The sequence below is a fragment of the Ciconia boyciana genome, chromosome 11 (assembly GCF_034638445.1).
Source record: "Ciconia boyciana chromosome 11, ASM3463844v1, whole genome shotgun sequence".
In the NCBI taxonomy this organism is placed as follows: domain Eukaryota; kingdom Metazoa; phylum Chordata; class Aves; order Ciconiiformes; family Ciconiidae; genus Ciconia; species Ciconia boyciana.
Window position 1 is genome coordinate 17140920 of NC_132944.1, and position 24297 is coordinate 17165216.

Genomic DNA, 24297 nt, shown 5'->3' on the forward strand with positions numbered 1-24297 from the left:
AGAGGGTAAGGTAATGCTGTGGAAAGTTTTCGGAGGAGGATCGGACCTCAGTCTCTTCCCCGTAATTCAGGGGTTCAACTTCTTATTGAAATTAATACATTAGAGACCAATTCTGTCTGTCTTCTGTCTAGACATTTCCAATTCTTTTCAAGACATAGGAAATTATGTTTGATCTGTTTTTTCTCCTGTAAAGAGCTTAATTATCTTGCATTTGTTGTTCTTCATCTCAGACCTTAATGGCAGAGTGGGGAGAGGGTAATAAATGTCCCCGAGTAAGGCGTCTTCATAGCAAACAGGCAACAGCAAGGACTGCATCAGTCCTTATAAATTATGTTTACAAACCAGACTTCATACCTCCATCCTCAGTTGGAGGACTTCTTTAAAATTAAAACCATAATGTTTTCAGTGATGTGTTGAGAGCTGAGTCAGTTCTGCAGTGTTTTTTTTTAACTTAAGCCAACTCAAGCCCTGTGTCTCTCATCCTCCCTTGGCCTGTGCTCAGCTAAGGAACTAAGGTGGTTTTGCGTGAGCATGTGTGCGATCCTACCCTCTTGCTCTGTGGTTCCCAGTGGTGCAGAAAACAGTATTTAATCATGGCTGCCCTGCTTTGTGGATGATCTCTGCTTATGAGAGCCTTTCTGGCTGACACCGTGAACCCCGTGGCTGCTCCCTGCAAATTGCCCTGTTGCATTGAGCAACCTGTTTCCTGCAGTAGGTCCTGGTTTTACTCTGAAAGTGAAGGATTTAATTCTGGGTCTTTTCTAATACTCGGAGGCAGCGAACCTGTAATTTAAGCTTTTAGAGAAAGACGTAACTTCTGTTGAAAGTGAGTATTAGTACGGGAGTTACTCTGCTTTTAATACCTCGATAGTGAGGATTAGCTATGCAGAAGGGAAAGCCCTTTATACAAGGCACGTCTCAGAAGGCTGCAAGGCCAGCAGTTGTTCAGCCGTTTGGTATTTTCCTGGGGTACAGTGCGAGTGGTTACAGTGCCATGGTGCCGGCGTGGTGGAGCAGAGGTGGGAGCAGGTCGCTGCTGCTCCTTCTCCCCTTAGGTGCTGCAGGGAAGGCAGCAGTGAGCTCCCAGGGAAACTGCAGGCTTTGCTGTGGGGACCCTTATTTCAGTGCTACCTGTGGCCATGTCATCTGGGCTATACCGGCGGGATCTCTGGAGCTCTCTGGCCACCGGCTGCCCTTAGGAGAGCAGCAGGAGCTGCTCTGCACTTCCGTCTTGCCGTGAAGCACCAAAATTGCTGTTGACCACTACTCCTTCCCGCAGGGTCTCAGCCATCCCTTGCTGCCAGTCTGTTGTAGGGTATAAGTAAAACCTATCAACCTACAAATGTTTTCAATCGCTTAGCTTATATGGGGAGTTTGCAGGACAAGTCGAAGGAGCACGCCACTTGGCTAGTGTGTTTTCTGCAGCAGAGCTGCAAGCGGAGAGCAGAAGATGATATGCAATGAGCAGTGATTTGGTAACCTGCCCCTTTCCCCCCATGAAAGCTTCCTCCTGATCTCTCATGATGAAGCATTGGCATCAGCTCTGAAACAGGCGATTTTTCCCTTTCCCTCCTAAACTTTAGTAGCAAATTATTTCCTACTCCAAAAGCTCTTGGTGTTCGCACAGGGCAGATTTCAAAGCCACAACAGCAGCTGGGTGCCCGATTGCTGCAGGCTGGAGATGCAAGTCAAGCCCTGGGCACTGCCCTTCGTGGCTTGGAAACTCTCCCGTGCCGTAACCCCTTGGACTGTGCTGAGCTGCTCTGCACCGGCAGCATCTCCGACGTGGGAAGTCTGACAGCAATTAGGGAGCCAGAGGCACCTGCCAACATGACAGCACTAAACCCAGAGGCATGTGGAGAGAGAAGAATCGCGTGTACGGCATTGCAGCAGCCCGGATGGGCGCTGGGTTGGAGGGGGCCCGGGGCAGGCGGAGGGGAGGAACTGCTCCCCGCTTTGCGTGTACACATGTGCTACAGTGGCGGCAGGGCTGGGACATCCTCCTGCGGGATTTCCTTCCAGCTGCTCGCTCTCCCCCCTGCCCCACCACTTTGCATTTTCATAAATTTTCATTTGCCGCATCTGTGTCTCTCTGTTTGACAAACCATCTTCTGTAAACACCTCTGCTCTGCCAGCCTGTCCTGAAGTCAGCAGTGAGTTCCCTTCCCGGGTGGGTTTGTGAACACCTCAGCCTGCGCCTGCAGCTGTGCTTGCAGCACAGAGCACACCCATTGGGCTTTGGGGCGCTGGCCCCATAACCCCTAAAAATGGTCATTTATTTCCATCATGCTGTTTTGTTTCAGTGCAGGTTGCAGTTTGGTCAGAGTCAGCCTAAGCAGCGCCCATTTGCCTCCCTGTGAAGACACACTGACTCTGTTGGTCTGACTCTTGTCTCATCGGAGTTAATTGGAAGTACAACTTAAATCTTTTTCTTAATAATTTGATCGAAGCTTCTGTCGCCTGTGTCGTAAGAACAAAATATTTTATATATTCTGTTTGTGAATAAGCTTTAAGTAAAAGGAAAACACTGTCTGGCATTTTCCTGGATGTGCTGAAATGATAATATTCCCAGAAACACCGTGTGGGCTCAACTTGCGCACATGTGGGTGATTAATACGTTTGCTTTCCTCCTTCGGGCAGCGTACAGGCAGCTCCTGCCAGAGCCCACCACAGACCCTGGCTCGGCAGCCTGCCATGGTGCCAGCCCCAGGCTGTGCACTGAGACCGAGAAAACCTCGCAAACAAACCTGGGGGCAATAATGAGCTTCCCAGCAGTGGTTTGGCGTGGTATAAGCTACACTTATTTTTGATCTACACTTGTCTGCCGTGCATGGGAGGAATCGGGAAATGGAGCCTTTTCCCTGGCAGGCTGTCTGAATGCCATCACTCTTTCTGGAGCAGCAGCACGGTGCTGTCAATGCCGTATATCAGTCAATCACCTGTGCTTAGAAAAGCAAAGCGGATCGGCTTCTCCCATTGCTCCCGCTGGCTGGGAGCGGAGAGGCCGGCTGGTCTGACGTGCTCTCCCTTGCTTTAGTGTGCAGGGTGAAACTGCCCCAGAGGCTCTGCAAGGAGGCAAGGGGTAAGAAGAGTTAGCCTAGTTATTGTCCTCCTAAAGCATGAGCAGGAATGGTGCTGAGAACCCCAAACACTTGCTTGAACTTCTGCGGTCTGGAAGAAGGTGCTTTTCTCTATGTGGCCTCCTGTTACATCATACTCAGTAATTGCATAATGATTACATCATTGGGACTGTGTTTTCATTCACTTCTGAAATAATATTTTTTTTGTGCGGAAGGAGGATGATTTCTAAAGGGATTTTTTTTTTTAATACAATATCCCCAGGTGGTATGAGATAAGTGTATTCTTAATGTGATAGTGGTAATATAGCAGGATCTGAGATAGCAAAAGGGATTGATGCGGTTGGAAAGGCTTTTAGGAAACGAAGATGGGAAGTGGTGTTGTAGCAGGATGGTTGTGGAGATAACGGTGTTGTTAAGCACAACCTCTGACTAGAACATTTTAAATAATACACAGAGGCTTAAGTTTTTTGCATAGCACACGCTATGTGGCTTGGTGTTTCTGCTCCACTGGAGTCAGCGTGGGACCCAAGTATCCCTGGCTCCAGCAGCAAGCTCCTCTGCTGTGCAAGAGGTGTCGTGGAGGGAAAAGGGTGTTTGAATCTGGGGTTTCTGGTCCAGAAGCCATTGGCAAGGCTTGGGTTTAGCCCTGCTGCTTTGTAATGAACCTGCGACTGTGGAAGAGTCATACAGATGCTATTTTCTGTAAGTGTTGGGCAGTTCCAAACTTGCGTCTTTGCTGCCGTCGGCGTTTCCTTGGGCGCAAGCCCTGTATTTCCCACTGACCTTCATGACGGCTGAATTGCAGCAGCATCTCTGCAAACCAGGCTGTGGTGTTCTCCCCGTCTTGTTCTTCCCCAGCTGCAGGGCAGTGATTTACTTTTCTGTCTCAAGCTGTGTTTGAAAGTCATTTTTGGCTACAGTGAGACAAGAAGAAGCTGGTGCAGTGCTGTTCAATTAATCCAGCAGCAGTAGCTGATGTCCAGACCAAATCTATGGTGGGCTGCACACTTCCATCCTCCTGCTTTGGAAGAAGCGCTGGACTCTTGGGCTGTCGCTGCAGGACTGTCTGAATTCACAGGCTTCACAATAAGACTTCCTCTTCTTTCCTGGGCCTGAAGTGTCCTGTACACTGTGGCATTCCTGTTAAATGTGTGAAATACCTGTGCTAAGCTTCCAATTTAATCTAATTCCCTTAGATATTAGATTTGGAAACAAATAGCTAAATACATGCATGTCAAACCTGCTGAGTAATACATAGTAATACATGGTTGTGGTTTTTCAGCACCTATTCCTGTCCATCCAGGTAGAAGGTAAAACATCAGAGAAGCGTGCATGTGAGGGTGGGCTACAACACAGACCAAGTCCCAGTGCTGTCTGGTGGCTATTTCATGTAAAGGGATGAAAGCCTCTAACCAGTGCAATTGGAACTGTTTGGTAAGTTTTGGGGGCCTGTGATTTTAGCTAGGAAACATTTCAACCCAAATTTTGCCGACCAGAGCTGGCTTAAAACTAGAATTCACTGTTTTGACATTTATTTTTGCAACTGAATTAGGACACTGTGTCCAAAGGCTGACATTTCTCACAAAGCAGAAAGTTCCCCTGCCAAAAAAATTGGTTTCAGAAGTGTTAGCAGGTTTCAAAAGTGTTAGCAATTTAGGATTGCTGTCCTGAATCAAATGTTTGATTTTAGCTTGAGTCAGAATTAGAGATGATTTGCTGAGGTGGTGTCTCTCCTTCTGCCCCTCTCTCATCTCTGCAGTTCAGGTGGTTTTCCCAAACTTTGTTTCTTGACTCACTGCAGTGCGTTGAGCCTGTTGCAGAGATGCTCCGGTGGTACTTGGAAGGTGCAGCCCAAGTTGGGACAGAAACAAGTAAGGACAGAAGCTCACGTGAGGCACTGTAACATTGCAGATGGTGAGATGAAGGTTAAGGTGACCTCAGAATAAATGTTTGGTTTGTGTATATCCTCCCCAAACCAAGTATTTCATTTAGTTTGTTGTGATGGAAGATTCCCAGCTATGCCTTGCAATGAGAATTGAGCCCAGGGTCGTTGCGCACAGCATGGAGTTACCTGTCTGTGCACATCTCTGTGTCCCCTCAATTCAGAGATATAGCAGTTTAGTATCAGATCACTCCCTTCTGCTCCCTATTCATCATTTTTGAAGAACATAAAGCAATTCCTTTTTATTTTAGCTTCGTCTTGAAGCTCAACGCCTATGAAATGGCCATCTGCAGTTCATAGAATCATAGAATAGAATTCTATTCTGGGCATTTAAGCACTAGTGCTGGCTATAATGACCCCTCCAAAAGGGCACGAGGTTTGCTTCAGCCCCAGAGCCCCTGCAAACAGCTCGTCACGGGGGCAGTGGTGGCAAGCCAGGGTGCTGCGGGGCTGCAGGCAAGGACCAGTGAGCCTCCACGGGCTCCTCTCTCCAGGGCTGGATACCTGGATGCTGTGGACAGCCGGCAGCTTTGGCCAGCACTGCTGTCCCCCTTGCAAATCCCCAGGGCATCAGCCAGCCCCCTTGGCTTTTTTTCCCCGTCTTTCACTCCTTCAAAACGCCTTTCGGTCGCTGCGCCTATTTCCACACTGTGAGCGTTATCCTCCCCCCCCTCCTAAAACAAAGCCACCACCAATAAAAATGGGTTAAGGTGATTTTGAGATGATCAAAAGCCTCAAAATCCATAAAGCATCATACTCTGTTTTCAGTAATTCAGTATTTATTTCCATGGAAACGGAAATGGCAGCCTGGAGCTTTCTGCAGGGTTGTAATTACTCCTGTAGCAGCCAGTGGTAGCCGCAGCATGCCTGTCAGGGCTCAAGCATCTCCCAAAGATGACAGTGATTTAGCGTCCGATGGGAAACTGAAAAAGGAAAAAGCGTTGGGAAATGAATGAAATTTTCCCTTTCATAATAACACGACGTAGATACACGTGGTCCTTTGAGGAGGAGGGGGAATTGCCCTTCTTCATCGGCTCGGGGTGCGATATTTTGAAGAATGATGTTGGCATGGGAGGGTGGAGAAACCGAGAGGGACAGTGCAATGTCAGGGATGGGGTGAGCGTGATGTCTGGCTCCGCTGGGCCCTCAGCTGCCAGCCACCCCGTTTGGGAGAGGTTTGCTGATGGAGGTCACCCAGGAGGTACAGAGCGGTCCCCTGATTGTCCCTGTTGGTCCCATGTGGTGCAGAAACAGTGACCCTACATGCGATGCATCGTTTAGTGTCTTTATAATTAGGAGCAGGAGAGGTGGTTGAGATGGGACATCTGTCTGCTCCAGCATCCGACACCCGGTCTCCTCCAGCATCCACGGAGAGCTGCAGGGAAGAGCTCAGCCAGTTGGAGGGGGACATGGCGGCCAGCGGGGTGGCCCTGCCAGCCCAGCAGTGTGCCATGGTGCTGCTGCCTTTTGGGGAGGAAAATGCAGCGATCGCTCTCTGCCACGGTGGGTCCCGCTCCCCCGAGCTGTTGGCACCGAGTGTCTGATTTGCACAGACACGTATGCTCTACGTGTGCATCCATTAGCTGTAGGATCAGCTTATGTTCAGTGCTGTTATGGACTTAGAGAGCAATCTTGGCCCCTGTAATTAAATTTAAAGCAAATTAGCTCATCTATTAAACAAAATAAATCTGATGTAGCCTAATGCTGTATTCTGTAGCTATGGCTGATCAATCGCTCCTGCAAAGAGCAGGCAAATGCTGCGGAGCAGATGGTCTTGGCTGAGGCATGGTCAATTAAACTAATTAAAGATGCTTTCATTTAATCAGAGGGTGTTTTAACCCTGTTAGCTGCCAGTTGGGGATGTATGTTTTTGTGCACTAGGAACTTCCAGTTCTGGCCGTGCTATGGACATCTTCTGGTTTTACAGTCCCTTTACAGAAACCAGGCTAGAGTCTGCATCCAAAGAGCAGATGTTTAGCAGGGAAATTATAACGTCATGCAACAACAGTGAAGACTTGCAGAGGAAAAGTCAGTTGTTTTCTTCTAACACTAACCAGAGATGTTTATTAGACTGAAGAAGTCTTCTGCACTGAATCCTTCCCACGCTACCTCCTGCCAGCCTTCCCTCTGGGTTTAGGGGTGTGGATGCCTCTCCGCAGCCTAGCCAAATGTCACTTGTTCCACCAAAACAAGCAGTGGCTTGTTACGGTATATTATTTAACGGACAGAAAATGGTTTCAGCATCCAGACAGGTTCTGGAGTGGAGGAGCAGCCTCTTATTTCTGCTCTCTGCTGCCATGCAAAATGTTTTGGCTGCTGGGAGCCCCTCCGCCATGGGGTTCTAGAGATGGATTTAATTCATTATTTGCTGCTGAAGTCCATGGGGACTCCTCTGAGCCAAAGCCCTCTTTTACTTTGCTTAATAGAGCACTCAGTCATTATTTGTCACAACTGGGCACCCTCGCCATTTCTCGTCCCCCCTCTTCCGATCTGCTGTGCTGCTCCCCTGCCCTCACTGTAAGGGGTGACACCACTTGCCAAGGAGGCAAGTGCGATCAAGAGAGCTCGTTAGTCTAATGGAAAAGCATGCAAAATTATCTCAAGAAGTGGCAGTAGAGAAGACTAACGCGTCCAGACCGTTAGTGACCCCCTCGCTGGGCAGCGCAAGGGGCTGCAGCACGCCAGGACCGGCGCTCCTCTGCATTTCCAGCAGCTTGTACAAATTAAATTAGAAACAGTTGTGCTTTATCCAGAGGCCACATGGGCAACTGCACGCATCAGAACAGATCTATCCTGCTCCAGCAATATTGATCCCTGCAGGTACATTAGGGCTAAAGTCAGGATGATTTTCAAGATGTTCATCCTTTGTGAAATGGTTTTTATTCGTCTATTTAGCAAGGGGTTTTTGTGGTGCAATATCAGCTGAACGCTCTTCGTTGTCTGTGTGGACTGATTAATTTCCGCAGTTTAAGGTTTAAATTGCCATCAAGATATCTCTTCAGTTTTATTTTTGTTTCAATTGGCCCATGAATACTTTTCATCATCTGCATTCATGCTGCAAAGGAATGCATAAAAAATAACCATGGTTACCTTATAAAATATCAATGACTTGACATTTTCAATCTACCTTAACCCCTGTATTTAGGGACTGCTAATTCTCTTATTTCACTGAATATCTAGTTGTTGGCATGACATTCCTGCTGCTTAGTCAGATTTTTTTTTCCCATCAGATCAGGAGCCTCGTTTCAAATGCATGTTTATTAATACAATTCTGTTTCCCTACCACCACCTTGCATTTTGGAAAGAATAAGTTGAGTGGTGAATTCCTGGCTCTAGGTAGGAGCAATTGGTGAAAAGTGTAAAGGATTGAAGTAGCTGATGATGTGCTGATCTGCTGATCCTGCCATTTGCAGACGAGCAGAGGTCTCCGGGAAGGGAAACACGTTGTCCCTGAGATTATTAACTGGGAGAGCTGTTCTGGTGTCTGCTGCCTCTGCAAGGGCCTGGCTGCTTCCACCTCTGAGCTTTATTATAGGAATAGATCAGAGCAGAGGGGAGGGTCGGGAAGGTGGACTATTCCTGGCACAGCTGTGCAGAGGGAGATGCCGAAGCAGTGGGGAAGGTTTTGCAGGAGCTACAGAAATAGGAGAAGTTCTTGAGCATCATTAAATGTGACAACATTCGGGAATTATAGCTTGAAACCATTTCAGTGGAGAGCAGATTTGGAATGGCACAAAACAGAAGACCCAGAGGTTTTCCCTTTGTATTGGCAGAGAGGAGACTGCTGATAGAAATGGGGGAGCAAGTGGAGAAGAAGTTGCTGAATTCAGGGAAACCACTTTGCACTGAAAAACCCAACGATCCCGTGGGGCACAGTGCCACTGCACAGGGTGGCCCAGCCTCAAAACACCTGGTGGGTCTGCCCAAGGAGAAGCCAAGCCAAACATTGTCCATCACAGGGGGCAGGAGCCAAAGGTGATACATAAAATCAGATGTTTCTTGCTGATCTCCCAAAAAGCAACCTAAAATGCAACTTAGATGGGTTGGAGGGCAGATTCTGAGTTGGGCTTCCACGTGGTCTGGTTTCCGGAGGTGGGATTCAACTCTCAAAATGCCATGTTTATTTCGAGAAATCTTTTGCTGCCCTAACTCTGAATTCAGTGCAAGCCATCATAAGTAAAAACCAGTTCCTCAGCATGTCCTGTGTTTTATTGGGAAAGAAGAACGTCACTCCTCCTCTTTGTCTTTCCCTCGACCAGAGATGGCAAGCAGAAGAAATGACAAAGAAATGACCCCACTGGCCCCCTTTGGAGAAAGTAATCTTGTTTTTTCTTTGAGCAGCATTTGTTCCCTGCAGTACATGTTCCTGTCAGTCAGCCCAGGAGGCCCTGGGAGACAGAAGAGGTGTTATCCAGACCTCTTTCTCTTCAAGCAAGGAACCGCTAACTGCAAAAGAACCCATATGTGATGCTTATCTTAAGGAAGGCTGGAATACTTAATAAGACATAACTGGTGCATGACCCTGCACTATGTTAATGCTTCTCTTTCTCTTCCTTTTAACTGGAAATACAATGCAGCCGCTAGAATTTAATTTTGCATGTAGGTCTTTAAATCTAATTTGAATTCCACGTGAAAACCTCAGTGCTTTGCAGCACGTCAACCCTCACTCATGTATTTTATCACTGAATTTTATCCCCTGTGGCTTTCCTGGGGAGCTTTCAATGCCTATCTCATGAGCAAAATGGAAAGATACCGTAGTAGTTGCACATAGCAGGGATTATACATGGTCATGCTGGAGGCTTGTGCCAGAGCTCCAGGGTCTTCATTTCAACCAGCAATGGCTTGTCAGAGAACTGGGACTGGTTTTCACTGAGCTGTGCTAGCCTAACATTACACACTACTCTTTCAGTTTTCTTTTTATCATCTTAAATAGAGTGATCATTCTTGTGACATACATCATCCAGTAAGCAAGCATTTTGAAAGTTCTGTATTTTTCTCTAATCTTATTTCTGAAAGACGTGGTTTCTCCAAGGCTGTTTCTACCCCTTTGCAATCCGTATTACGTTCAGTATTCCAGAAATGAGAATTATTTTTAAAAAAGATGTGTTATTCACCAGTCCTTTCCTTAACCAGTGTTATTCACCACTCCCTACATTTCATTCTTCAGACTACCAGTGTTTCCGTGTTACTTGACAAACGCTTCATGCCACAGCTTGGGATGTGATAGACAGTGTCATTTTAATTCAGAAGAAACTTTGGGAGTCAGATGGATCAGGCCATAGAAAGTACTGCATGAATATAAAATAAAGCTGGGTTAATCTTCCAGTCTGCATCTAAAAAAGTACCAAAACACAAAAAGAATAGGTATATTTCTTAAGAGAAATGAGATGACAAGAATTTTCTTCAAAAGGATATCAAAGTAGGCACATATTTGTTCCCACTGAGCTGACTATAAATTGGGAAATGATCAACAAATTAGATTTCATGCATTTCAAAGGCTCAGTCTCAATATCCCAAACTACAGGGAATACAACTTATGTAAGCTGTTCCTTACCTCTATTTCAGTGTTGAGTTGTCGTATTCAATATACTATGGTTTTTCTGGAACATCTGATTCTACTCATGTTTTATGAGAAATTAGAATGCAAGTTCAATAGGGAACTGGATGCAAGACAGCTTCAAATACAGCCTTTCATGTATTTAAAAGGCAGCTATAACAGCTTAAAGTCGCATAAAAACCGTGCTGGCCTCCATCGCACAGACTTTGCTGTATAATGCAGGGCAGCAGTGATGTCTCCTAGCAGGAATGATCTATGCTTTTTTTTGTGTGTTTTTCATGTGTTGTAGCCTTTGGTCCAGTTCTTTTGTCTCCAAAATAGAGGACAGTAAGAAGATGAGGAGGTGATGGCATAATATTCTTTGTCATTCAGTGTGAAGTCTTTGTAGAAACGTCATTGCAACGAAAGAGGGAAAATGATTGCATCTCCCCGTTTAACAAGGAGTATGATGGTGTAACAGCCATTCCTTCCAAAGAGTATTTTGAGATTAAAGGCAATATTGAGCTGAAGTTCCCTGTGTAATATGGGAAGACTTAGAAGGCAAGGGGGAGAGGTGTAAACCTCTCAAGCAGCCAGCTTGAACTCAGACTTAAGGGGTGCGTGTGTTTTGCTGTAGCTGCTGTAAAGTTGGAGACTGTCGATGTTAAACATTGATAGCTATGGCAGGGAATTCAGTGGAGCTTCCCAGCATGGCTGTATGTGAGCCCCAAGTGCTGGTGGTCCAGGAGAGCGCGGTGCAGGCTGGAGGTTGGAGTCTGAACCCTGCGATGTCCTGGCGTCACCGGGCTCCCGGACCACGACCGGGTTCCTGTGCCGTGCGGGCTCCTGGGCACTGGCAGAGCTGAGCTGCCTGCTTGTGTGTTCATGCTTGAGCCTTAAGCCTTCCTTAGAGTGTGCAGAGGAGGGGCCAGCTCAAATTATAGGCATTTCCCACAACAAAGGAGAACAAAGTGCGGATGCATAATTTTGGTGTCCTCTTCTGAGCGTGCTGCCAGGGGAGTGAGGTTTGCAATGACAAAAGGTGCTGGGGAGGAAGCAAGCACAGTAAGAGGCAGTGACCCACAGAGGAGCGCACACAGACTTTGCCCAACGCCCTGCTGAGTTTTGGTTAAATGTACCTACCTGTTTTTGCGGGTGTTGGGACATGCCCCGTGCTCATTTCTGCATCTTGACCGACCACTGCCTGTGTTTACAGCTATACTGGGAGCAGCAGCGATCCTGCAGGTCTCCAGTCGTGATCAGTCCACAGGAAGGGAAATTTGTCAAGATCTATACTGAGGGTATTTTGCTCCAGGTATCAACATAAAAAGGGACATAACATAGGACACAGAAAGCAAAATACGAGGTCACCAACGATGGTAGGAGATCTTGGCAGGTAACACAGATTGCAGTAGGATGCTGGCAGGAGGCATCGAGCGTAAGGCTTTACTCCTTGGCCATTCCTTAGCAGAAGGAGCATCAGTAAAGAGTTTCTTTGTTCCTAGGTTGAGGACCATGAGCTGTTGACTTTTGTGGAGGGTTTTGCTAAACATAACTAGCTTCTTTTGTGACCTAGCTAAGTCCAGAGATGACAGCGAGAAAGTCTTTTGGGTGGTTTAAATTATAAAATTCTAATAGTAGAGTAATTAAATGGCCTCTTACTTGTTCTCAACAGCAGTCATTTATCCTGCTGATACTTCTGCCAGTTTGCTGGCAAGCTCATGTTGTGCAACATTGGTGAAATGAGCTGCAGGCATGTGTTCGGCTGCCATTACCAGGAGTCTTGCGTGCCTGCGTGCAGAGCTGAGACGAGGACTGATAAAATAGCTGCAAAACAGAGATGCAGTTTCATGAAGAAATTATTGACAGAGTAATTTTATTAAATCAGGTGAGGCCTGTTACATTTGATGAGAATATTATTTGCCAAACACATTTTATTTTGTTTTAAAATCACATTAAAATCCAGTGCTCTTAATTTCTGATGCAGGGTGTAATGTCAGCAATAGTTCCTCCTCACTGTACCTGCTGTCTCCTTGTGGCTTGGAGTCTCTTTCCCTACCTTTGAGAGGAAATGGCCTCAAGTTGCATCAGGAGAGGTTTAGACTGGATATTGGGAAAAATTTCTTTACTGAGAGGTGGTCAAGCATTGGAACAGGCTGCCTAGAGAGGTGGTGGAGTCACCATCCCTGGAGGAGTTCAAAAAACATGTAGATGTGGCACTTCAGAACATGGTTTAGTAGGCATGGAGGTGTTGGCTTGACAGTTGGACTAGATGATCCTAGAGGTCTTTTCCAACCTTAATGATTCTGTGACTCTATGATTCTTCCCCCCCGTGCATATCCAAATTCTCAAAAATGTAAAATATCAAGCAGCCATTTTCAGTCACCTTCTAACTTGGTTCTTCATTCACCTTTCTGCTTGTGGATTTTCTCTTCACAGTGGATTTTGGCTGGGAACAGTCGTGCTCAGATGGTTAAGTAGCAGCTGAGGGTAAATTAGCTGAAGGAGCTGTGGCTGCCACTGTCGAAATGATTCCAAAATAACTTTGTGGAGAGTGACTGTCAGGTCAGACAAGAGCAGTGTGGTTTGGATCTCCTTGGGGGGAACGGAGTTAGAAAGGATAATACAGGTTAGATTAATAGAAGAGCAATGCGCTCTAAATACTGGTTTATATGCTATCAAAGATCCGTAATACAAATTACAGTGACCACTCGTGTGAGTATGCAGCAGCAGTATTTGGTAAAGGGTCTGTTTCAAACTCCGTGTTTCCCATGAACATCTGCAGTATTCCCAGTGAGGACCATGTGGTTTCTTCGAGGTTGGTACAACAGCTTTCCTCTGGGAAGTCCCCACTAACAGCCCGGTCCATAGCAAAGTGAGAGGAGAAAAGTGGCCACCGTTTTTGCTGATGGTTGGGCCAGCTGATGTGCTGCTGTTGTCCCGGGGTGGCACCGCCTGGAGCCCTGCTGCTCCCCTCCAGCAGTGCACTGGTCAGTGCAGGAGGTGACTCTGCTCCTTTCCCGTGCATCCCTTTTGCCAGCCGTGTAACTCCTGATCTTCTTTATTACCACTTAACGTAGGCAATTGTTCAGGGTCACTGCTTGGTCAATCTGTTCCACCTTTATGAATGGTGATTGTGAAACAGCTGAGGATGTCTGGCAGCCAGTAGAAGTTTTATTTCTGTGGATGAAAATAGCCAAAGATACATTCAAGGAGATAATTGGGATCATTAAACTTTCCTATCGTAATGCCAGTTGCAGTTTCATCCATTGTATGGCTAAAAACATAAGCAGCATCAATGAGCAACAACAAAAAAAATCTATTTCTATCCCAAATATGCCAGCAGAAACACTGGCGTTGTAACGTCAGAGTATGGGCCAGATCTGCGCATCACCATTAAGTGATCTTGGGAAGACCTGGTCTGCTTCAAAATAAGGGTGATTTTCTGGATGACGACAAAATACGTTTTGTTTAGGCCAAATCGGTGGTTATCGCTGCGTAAAGTTACACGGTGTCAGGGATTAATGGTCTGTCGGGTGAAGCACTATGTGAACCACTGCAAGTCAGTCACTCACCCTGATATCTGGGAGAGCCGGTGTCTCAGTACCTCAGATTCTGTCTCGTCTGCAGTCAGGGTAGTGATAGATGCACGGGATGATTTAGGGAAGGGCAGCACAGGATGCAAGGGCAGGAGAGCGAGCACATCTGTCTCTCTAAGGCTTCATGCCATACCAGCATGCCACAGCAGAAGGGAATCTCTCTCCACTGTTGCGTGAAATTACTGGATGCCAGACATCGATCAAAAGTAAATCGCTTCTGTTCAAAGACGGAGAGTTCATAAGAATCATTAATAACAAAACTCCTTCTGTGCAGAGGCTGCTGAGGAGGGGTGTGTCAGACGGCTAGTGAGGGGTGCTGGTGAGCAGAGGGGAAGAAAAATGGGTCAAATAAAAGTCCTGCTGGAAAAGGAGTAATGCCCATTGATAGCATTGAATCAGATGTAACTGGAAATCAACAGGGACAGACTCTGTTGGACATGAATTGGCCCATGCCAACACGATCCCCGCAGAAGGGAAGAGCAGTGGTAGTACCACAGCTAACAGCAAATAACAGCGAGGGCTGGGCTCAGAAAAATTCACAAAGCAAAACAGGGTTCAGCATGAAACGGGAACATTGCCTTTCGAAAATGACATTAGCTGTCTGCTGTAGAGCTGTCTTCAGGCTGTAATGATTCCTGCCTTAAGAGGGAGCAAAAATCATCCCTCTGGTCTGACGGTAGTGATCTGTGTGCAGAACTTTTCCAACTGCCCTGGGATGTCTTGGTGTGAAACCCCCCCAGTTGCCTCTCCCGCAGAGGACATGTGGACGCAGTTGAACTGGAGATGGGGCCAGTCCTGCTTTGCTACGGCGGAGTGCCTACTCTGTTTTCCACCGTCTGAAACAACTGTGCCACCCCTGCTTTTCTCAGGATGCAAGCCTGTAACCTCCAAGATAACTTCTAGCACAGTTTAGAGGAAGATCAGATCCTTTTTTTATCCTTCCCCCTGCTCCCCTCTTTTTTTTTTTCTTCTTTTTTCTGCTTCAAAAGAGACAGGGAAAGCAAGTGAGGAGGAAGTACGAACTGTCATAAATAATGTTAAAGCAAGAGTCAGACTTGCAGTAAGGTAACAAGATGCCAGGGAAGGTGGTGACTGAGTTGTGAAGGGTTTTCAAAGTGCTTATGTATGATTGATGCCTTGGGGGCATCAGCTGAGGGATCTCAGGGCGTTGATGCAAGCAAGGAATACAGGATACAGCCACAGCCTCAATGGGCATGCTGAGGTCTCCAGCGACAGTGCCAAGCCTTCGGCACGCGTGAAGGTTTGGCTCTTGCAGGAAAGCATGAAAGAACAGCCAGGCTTTGAACTCTGTGTGCGTGGAGCCGTGAGGAAGGCAGGGCCAAAGATGAATGAAGACTGAAGGACTGAGCAAGGCAGTGGAAGAGCACGTATCTCCAAAGATAGAGTGAAGGGGAAGAGTGCTGAAGAAGGGATGGGGATGAGGAGGATGTTTTGGGGTCTGGTGAGTGTAAGTTAGGTACCAAGCACCCTTGTGGGATGCTGAACAGACTGGAGAGGATTTGACTTTCAGAGCAGCCTCTGAAAAAACTGTGAGGACAATTGTGCGTGAATGAGTCTGAACTCAGGGGCAATGCTGTAGCCACAGTGGCTACTCAGGTCTTGGCTAGATACACAGAGGAACCTCAGGAAACATTGGGGGATACCGTTATCCTTCTATAGGGCAGCAGAAAAGACCTCTACTGTATCCAGATCTGGGATCTGTGCTATAAAAATGTGTTGGAATGGTCTTGGGAGTCATGTGGAAGGATAAGGAAGGAGTAACAGTTTGGCTTATCTGGGGAAACGGGCCCACGTGATTTGATCTGTTTGCAAATGTATTGGAGCAATCTTTAACCGTGCACGTACAAGTGCAGTAAAACTCTGTGGGATCAAAGCAGACGCTGTCGGCTGCGTTTCTGATAGTCAGGGCTGGAAGAACTGGGCAAGGGTAGATATTTTTCTGTCGGATAAGGTCAAGTTTGACTGGAGGGTACAGCCCTAACGTAGCAACCATAGGCTGAGATTTCCTAGGGCTATACAGGGGATTGCAGGGGAAGGGGCTCGTAGTTAATTTTGGGCTCAGAGCCCATCAGTCTCTCATGGCTGGGCAGGTTTTGGACACCTGCATGAAAGTATCAGCATTATTGCTGAATATAGAATTAAAATAGTTCAGTTATTTAACTGAACTTTGTCTAGGCTGATTATTTCATTGTAGTCTGCAGCAAAGTTGTGGTGGGCTCTGAAAAGAAGCCCTGCGGGCAGGCAGATTGGAGCTGTTCCCTGGTAACCCACAGCCAAAGCCTTTGGTTTGGACATAGCCAGGTTCGGAAGCGGGACTGGGACGCATGGAGCGCTTGGTGCTGCGTGGCAGCGCGGTGCAGATGAGGGGACACTGCTTTGCCAGATGAAGTTTGTTACAAATTCCCATCTGCTCAGAAGCAGAAGCTATAAGGGTTGTGCTGTGCAAGTAATTATTTGTTATACATTTTTAAACATGAAATCTAGTCCAAACGGCAAATAGTTTTAGTGTGTGTCATTGTGCAGTCAAGAAAGCTGCCAGCAGCATAAACCTGAATAACCCTGCGTGATGATCGGGGTGGGGACGGGAGGTGATTACCTTCACTTCAGTGCCAGCCTTGCAAACCAGCTATCGCATGAGGTGTCCCCTGCGCTGATTTGGGAGGGCACCTGCGAAGAAGATGGTTCACACGGAGCGGTGGCAGGTTTGTGCCAGGTTTCTGTTTGTCCTGCTAACGGTGGCAGTGAGCACGGGGAGGTCTGCTAACCCAGCCAGGCGCCCTGCGAGCAGGACTGCAAGTGGGCATTGCCTCTGCCGCCTCTGCCTCAGCACTGGCAGTTGTTCTTGCCTGCTGGGCAAACACATTTAGCTGGAGAGGAAAAATAAATACATTTAAAGAGAAGGATTTTCTGCTTGGTCCATTTTCCCCTCCCCACGCTTAGGTACTCGTCCTCTCTCCAGCCGGTCTCCTGCTCGCACAGGCAGCATCTCGCAGAGCCGTCTGCTTTCTCACCCGCTCCGTTCATTTTACCTGCGACAGAAAGCACACATCTGGCACAGCTGGGAGGTGTTCTGCCAGGTGTGAAAATGGCTCTGCAGAAGACAGGAGAGGATTGCTGGTTTTCTCCTGGTGGACTATGGAAGAGACAATCTCACAACTCAGTTTTCAGCAAACGCATCCCGTGGAGCAAGCCTGCACGCAGTTTGTAACGTAGGCAGATTTGGGATGAATGAAGCATTTTTCAGATTTTCAAGGAACTGGTTGAGTTGTTTCAGCAATATTTTACCCTCCACTCTAACCCCCCCCAAAAAACAAACAAACAAACAAAAAAACCCAACAGAGTGAGAGAATGGATCTGAGATGGATCTAAGCATTTTGGAAACATAACAGCTTAGGCTTTTTAGATTGCAGAAAATGTAATCAGGAAAACTGTCTGAAAACGAATGCTTTTTGAGGGGCTGGGATCTGTTGTGGATTTTGCTCAGCCTGTAAGCCAAATGATTCAGTTATTCCCTCAGCTTTCATGCAAGGTCACAGCGTGATGCTCAGTTGATTCCCTTGCATCTGCGAAGCAGCACGGGCAGGTATCAGAGCATTTCCCAGCTGTGCCAGTTCCCAGCAAGAGCGCTCTCGCTCTCCTCCACCTTCCTTAACAGCTCACAGCATTTGGGCCATCAGGCCCTTCAGAAGCTGCTTCTTCCTGTTGTTTTTCCCCATAGTCCAGCTGGAGGGAGAGGGGGACGCAGAGGGAGCTGCTCTTCTGCATGGGTATGCAGCCAGGGCGGCAATCTGACCCCGTGGGTGGTTGCACACACGCATTATTTTTCCCAGTGCCCTGAGCACTGGTTTCATCCCCTTGATTTCCATAGAGCTGCTTTAACAAACTACTTGATTGATAACAAGAAATGGAGGGGAAGAGTTTCAGCTGTAGGTTCCATACATGTATGTTCCCATGGTTTTATAGCCAGTAGCGTCTGATGCTACCTTCATTTGAAGTAACAGGGTGGCTCTAGCAGTGCAATCTTGACCTGGTTACAGAGCAGAATGCAAAAAAAGCTGAACTTCATGAGAATGCTTCAAGCATTGCCTTTCTCTTTAATCTCTTCATTGGTGTTTTTCCTTAATTTCTAAAAAGAAAAGCTACCGCCTGAGATGGGCAGGTACCAGTGCTGCGGACCTGCAGTCACGGTTGCACTCAGGCTCACAGCTGAATTCCAGCTGCATATTCTGCACTACTCTCTCACATGTCCTTTCTGCATATGAAGTGTGTTGCCCTCAGTGGAAGCTTAAAGGGAAGACTAAGTGTAGAATACAGATGAAATGGGATCAGAGAGCAGGTTATCACCTTATTTTGCAATGCGCTGCCATTCAGAAAGCACCAAGAGACCTCAACAATAGCAGAGACTATAATGCCATACTCTCAGAGTGTCCAATATATTTTCCCTAACTCTGTAAGCAGAAGCCTCCTGCCCTGGTAAAAATTTCAAAGGAAAGAGGTCATGCCTTGCTGAATGTAGTTCAAAATAAACTGCATTTCCTCAAAAAGCGGGAGATGAGAGTATTCCTTGCAGAGGAGCTGTCTGGAAGAGTTACCAGGCAGCCACAGTGAGGCCTGACCCACCACCCAGCCCATGTCCCGTCCTTGAATCAATCATCTTTTGTTCTTGAAACTCTGCTGCGGACTGTGCCACCTCCCCCGGCATCCCAGCCCTGTCCTCGCCTGCCCTCCCGGGGTGGGCTGCTCCTCCGGGGTTCGTGGGTGCTTCTCCCTCTTCTCCAGCTGTGTTGCATCCTGGCACGTGCCAAAGCTGAGGTAGTCCAGCCTGGGTTGGGATGAAGGTGTTGGGCAACTCGTGTTTTATTTGGCTTTAAATGCAAAGAATAATTAGTAAAACAGTGTGAAAAACAGCTCTCTGCCCTATGGGGATGGAAAGGTGTCCTGGTTTCAGCTGAGATAGAGTTAATTTTCTTTATAGTAGCTGGTATGGGGCTATGTTTTGGATTTGTGCTGAAAACAGTGTTGATAATACAGAGATGTTTTAGTTGTTGCTGCACTGGTCAAGGACTTTTCAGCTTCCCGTGCTCTGCCAGGTGCACAAGAAGCTGGGAGGGGACACAGCCAGGACAGTTGATCCAAACTGACCAAAGGGCTATTCCAGACCATATGACGTCATGCTCAGTATATAAAGCTGGGGAAGAAGAAGGAAGGGGGGACATTTGGAGTGATGGTGTTTGTCTTCCCAAGTAACCATCACGCGTGATGGAGCCCTGCTTTCCTGGAGATGGCTGCACACCTGCCTGCCCATGGGAAGGAGTGAATGAATTCCTTGCTTTGCTTTGCTTGCGTGCGCGGCTTTTGCTTTCCCTATTAAACTGTCTTTATCTCAGCCCACGAGTTTTCTTACTTTTGCTCTTCCGATTCTCTCCCCCATCCCACCAGGGGGGAGTGAGCGAGCGGCTGCGTGGTGCTTAGTTGCCGTCTGGGGCTAAACCATGACAAAAGGCTTTGCCTGGACGCTCCATCCATACTGAGCTCTAGGGAAGGATAATTAAGAGGCAGTGGGTAAAGCCTGGAGGGGGACTGGGGGAAAGTTAGCCGTGCTTTCGTGAACGCAGTGCAGGACCCTCAGGGTGGCACCGGACTCTTTTCTGCCTTGGTCCCCCCATACGCACGGTGTCGGGGTCCATGTCACACACGGGGTGTGCGAAGAGCCTCACAGCGAGCTGCGTGGGGTTGCAGTGTTTTAAAATACTCAACAGCAAGCTGACTCCATTCGCCATCTCGTGGTGATCGCTGTCTGGGGCTGAGGCATGCAGGGCGGCTTGTGCAGCCTCAGGCGGGCGGTGGTGGACAGACGGACACCCTGTCCCTCCGCTCCAGCCGGAGCAGGGCTGCGGGCAAACGGCTCTCCTGCACCCGCCGGGACAGCAGAGCAGCTCGAAAGCTCCATATAATATTCCACATGGAGAAGGATGTTAATGACAGGGAACGTGATTGACTGCCTTTTTCTGTTGCTGCTGTATTATCTCTATTTAAATCAGTTCACATTAACTGCAGTTATATTTAACGCTGTCTGTCTACACGGCTGAATTTTTAGATTGTTAATTTTCAATTGCAAATCGCTTAATTATGTCTGACTTCTTATAAATATTTGTAACGTGAGTTAATATTTTCTATTATGTGCGATACACATTCTGGAAAAAACTAATTGTTCTCGCTGCTGCGCGCCAGGTCTGGCGCAAGCCCCCGAAGCCTCGGTGCTCTCTTATCTAAAAGCCGTTGCCTTTTACAGCTGATGCGTCAGAAATCGAGGTCTGTAGTCAGCGCTGTCTGTGTGTTACGGTCGGAAAAGCCATTAGGATTCATTTGGCTCCCCGACAAGAAGAAAAGAAAATGTTTATTGTCCACAGCGTGATAATGCAGTGAAGACTCAACACTCATGACGCTGCATGTATCGCTGCACTGCTGGAGCCCGCTCTGAACATCAATATGAGATGTGGAGGGCGATGGCTGTTAACCCAAGAGGAATTTTAAACTGTACCGTTTTCAGGGACTTTGAACCCCAGGACCCTGAAAGCCCATCCCTGTTCTCACAGGGGGATGCCCACTGCCCAGCCTCCCCTGGGCAGAGCTGCGTGCAGTCCGTGCCCAGCAAATACGGATATTTGTCTCGGTGGGTCTCCTGCAGGGTTTACGTAGTGAAGGGTAAAAGACCGAACACCTCAGCTTTGTATCCGCCTGGCTCTCAGCCGCGGCTCCTCCGTTACGGATGCGCTGAGCGAGGGTCCCGGGGCAGGGAGGCAGAGGATCCGAGGGTCGCTCCCCAGCCGCACCGGTCGCGAGGCTGTTCTGCAGAGCTGCCTGGGAGCCTTGTCTTGCACACAGATTCATCGGTGCTTAAAAAACCTGTGAGGTGCCAGCCTACAGCAGCAGCCTCCAGCCGGGGCAGCAGCCTCTAACGGCAGGAAAGGAGGGAAGCGCAAGGCACCGTCTGGACCTTGGTGGGTAACTTCTGTTGGGGTGTATCTCCCTGGGGAGCAGTGCCCTGTCCTTCGGGGTGCACCCGCAGCCTCAGGCAACGCCTGTGCTGCCAAGGGCGCTGCGACTGCAGCAGGTCTAGCTGGAGCCGGCCAGCATCGGCACGGCTCGCTCAGCCGGTGGGAGGGGTGTCGGGGGCCAGCCAGGCACACGCCGAGCCCAGGTTTGTGGCAGGACGGTGCACTACCCGCTCTGTGTCCCAGCTTCATGACTGCCACGGTTTGAGCTGGTTAGAGTAATGCTAGTGCAGGCCTGGGAGCAGCAGCGCTGTTCTCCCCAGGCTGCCGTGCAAAGGGAGGTGGGGTGACCTGCCGCTTTGCAGGAGCTGCTGCTTCCAGGCTGAAGCATCTTCTGTAGTTGTTGTAGCATCTGTACACATAAATTATTTATCTTACATTTAATATGGACACATAACAGCATTTTCCATATTGCGTAGGTGCCTTGCTAGGCTGACCATCCTCACCAGTAAGGTAAAGAGGACAGCGTTCCCCATGGGAGGACTTGCCCCATCTGCTAAGATCTCTCCCCGCACCGTACCTTGTGCTGAGCTCCTCCTCCTCTCACCTTAAGGACTAGTTGCTTTTCAAAGTATCACGTTTTTGCTCCCTGGGTTTGTTTCTTCATAGCTATGCCTCTCGCTGCTTTTCTGTGTCTACTTCAATTCTTCTCACATCCTTGATCTTAATGCAGGTGCCAGAGCATCTCGCAAGGGTATTGTGCGGGGTTAGATCCCACATGGCAGCTTGTGGCTCCACGTGGCCCTTCTCAGAGGTGCCGTACATCCATTTTGTGCCACTGGTTCTTCAGGGGCAGAACAGGTCCTGTTGGAGGGGATCAGGCAGTAAAAGAGGTGGCAGATGTTCCCAGTTAGTGGAACTAGGATTCCAATTCCTATTCCTTGTGGGTTTTTTTCACGTTGTTGAATGCTAATTATTTTAAAAAGAAGTGGCTTTTCTGAAACACAATGATAAATTAGATAGGATTGGTATGGCTAAGGGTATTGCTTCTGTTTAAAACCGGGAAATTCTCCCCGAGGTAAATTTCTCTGAAACCTTTGAATGACTCAGAGCACAACTGTCAGGACACTGTTCTCAGAAAGGTGAGGAATTGACCTTTTAATTAGCATAATACAGTAATTCAGAATAATAATAATTATTACTTATTAATCATTAATAATTGTTGTTATTGTTATGTATTGACCAAAGGGACTTACAAATGTCATGTTTCTGCTCTGGATTTTGATAACACTCCACTAATTGGTATCAATTTAGGTGCAATCTGGAGGGACTGAAAATAGTCGGGTCTGCCGTGGCGGGCAGTTTCCTTCCAGTTCTGCGTTGCTGCAGGAAGGGGTCTAATGGCGACAGATACAGAGATTCCTGGAGAAGCGTGGTCCTAGTCAAGGGTGGGACCAGCAACTTCAGCTCCCTTAGGATGCCGTCCACTGAGAACATGTGGCAACCTCTTCGCATGCTGAGGATTTGCTGCCTAGAGGCTTAATTCTCCTAAGTGCTTTCTCCCTGACCTCACGAGAAAGTTTGCTGTGTCAAACCAGTGTGAAACACATCAGCCTGTTCAGGAGAACAGTCTCTTTAGGTCTCTGGCTGTGATAATCTAAACTTCACGAATACCAAGATGAACTGTAACGGGCAGCACTGCAATTTTTGCTATCTTAGTCCTTGAAAAAGTGGGAGCGGTAACCTTCACTCTACATTCCCTCTCCTCCTTTTCTGCTGATACCTGGTTGTTTGGCATAAAAGAGAACCAAAGCCCTGTTCTTCATGGCCAAAGTCTCTGCTTTGCTGGTTCTTCGCTCAGAGCTTCTGCAGAAAAGCATCTATTGCCATGCTACCGCAAGAACCAGTGTCACAATTCAAACTCCAAGGGATGCCCTGACATACCACAAGTATTTATTTTGGAGAACGGCTGTCCAGTTTCAAGCTACACCTCTATGGCAGGCAACTTTCTTTCTGAATATGGTTTTTCTTTCAATTTTATGTTAGCTATTTTTAATGAATAAAAGTGATCATCATTCACATGATGATCTGTAGCTTCTGTTATCTACGTGTTCGCCTGTATCATCATCCCTACCAAGCACAGTGCTGGTTGCAGCAGAGGAACTTGAGTCTCTTTTACCACCTGGTCTCAGCCTCTGAAGTATATCTGATGCTGTGTCAACAGGGAAGCCAGCTAGGAAATTTTAAATTCATGGCTCAGGCCTGATCCTCGAGCTGTCATCAGGGCTGGGAACGAAGCTTGCTCGGCCGGGGAGCCAGCTACACAAAGACCTCTGCAGGAAGGGCTGTACGGGGCCAAGGAACCCAACACCTCTGGTTCAAAAGGACTTCTCCCTGCAGGAGTGGCCGTCCTCTCAGGACACCTTCTCATCCCCAAATACCCACCTCTGCCAAGCATCAGCAAGTAGAGGTTTTGACTTGAAAAGTGTAAATACACCGTGACTCTGAAGCCCAATAGAAGCTGCCGCCTTGTGTTTGTGGAAGGCTTTCAGGTGCTGCAGCCGTGGAGATCAGTCAAAAATCCCTCAATATGGTGATGAAAGAGCAAGAAAAATCTGAGTTCTCTGCTTGAATCAACAGCAGTTGAGACCCTGGCCCCGAGCACATTTCGGCACAGAGGGGGAAACTTTCAAAGGTGGCGTGAGTTCCTATGCCAGAACCTTGCCCCAGCCCTGTCCGTTGCGTAGACACCATTGGAGATGTTCCCACGTCTTATTCCGTCACCTTTAATCCTGCTGAGTGTCAAAGTACTGCAGCTTTGCTGGACCAGGTCCTCATGCAAGTTGCTTTGGCTCCAAAGGCCAAAGCCCATTTTGAATTACATGACAAGTGTATCTACCATTAAGCTTTTAATCAAAAGGTGAGGATTTGAGGACAGGTAGATCTTTCTTCCATGATGATTGGGATGAGTTAATTGCAGCTAATTCTAGCTGTAAAAATTACTTGGAACTGAGTAGTAGTTTATTGTCATGTGTAGGAAAATCAGGTGATTCTCTTCCTATTAACTGATGTGAAATTCAACATATGATTAGCTGGAAGGAAACACAAGCAAGCTAAATGCAGT

At 47.7% G+C, this 24297-nt stretch overlaps 1 protein-coding gene across 16 annotated transcripts in view; it reads left to right on the top strand.

Moving 5' to 3' along the window:
• CADPS (calcium dependent secretion activator) overlaps nucleotides 1–24297 on the top strand; it is a 226025-nt gene that overhangs the window by 52893 nt on the left and 148835 nt on the right. The gene's annotated exons all lie outside the window — the stretch shown is intronic.